This window comes from Lipotes vexillifer, unplaced genomic scaffold (assembly GCF_000442215.2).
Source record: "Lipotes vexillifer unplaced genomic scaffold, Lipotes_vexillifer_v1.1 scaffold1944, whole genome shotgun sequence".
Taxonomy (NCBI): Eukaryota; Metazoa; Chordata; class Mammalia; order Artiodactyla; family Lipotidae; genus Lipotes; species Lipotes vexillifer.
Window position 1 is genome coordinate 54,401 of NW_006785277.1, and position 811 is coordinate 55,211.

Consider the following 811-nt stretch of genomic DNA (forward strand, 5'->3'; position numbering starts at 1 on the left):
AGAAAGATTTCTGAGCACTCTCCTGTTTCCTCTTTCCTTTGGCCCTGCTGGTCGTCGGGTGTTTACAAGCCTAGTCTGAGCCCTGCTGACGTCATCTGGAAATAGATGTCCTCTGCCCACTGGCGCCCACCTCCGACCCCGCCCACATTATCTCTTTGATTTCCTCACCTGTGAGCTTGAAAACACAAACCTGGAAAGGAGCCCTCCACCGTGTTTTGCTTGCTGCCCCCCACACGGTGGAGGTTAATGTTGTTTAATAACTTTGCGGCACAGTGACTGGGGCTTCTCCTGGCCAGTACTTGGCTCCTTCGGAAGATGAGAGGGGGCTGAAAGCGGGGGGGATGAGCTGGCCTTGGGCTGGGCTGCAAAGGAATTGAGGGGCCTGAGCTCATGCCTGTGACAGAGAAGCCCTCAGCCACAGGTCTGGGGCCACCCATCCCTGCAAACACTGCTAAGTGTCTCTGGGAAGAAAGAGCCGTCATAATTTTCCACTGAAGCAAGTCTTCTTTTAGCACCAAATTTGAGATGCTTTAGGTATGAGTCATGTTGGTGAATTTTATGGGTTGAATCATGTCCCCCTAAATTTTATAAGTTGAAGTCCTAACCCACAGCCCTTCAGAATGTGACTTCTGTTGGAGGTGGGTCTTTAAAGAGGTGATAAGACTAAAATGAGGTCATTGGGGTGGGGCCCTAATCCAAGATGACTGGAGTCCTTACAAGAAGAGGAGATTAGGACACAGACATACAGAGGGACAATCATGTGAGGACACGGGGAGAAGGCCATCTACATGCCCAGGAGAGAGGCCTCAGA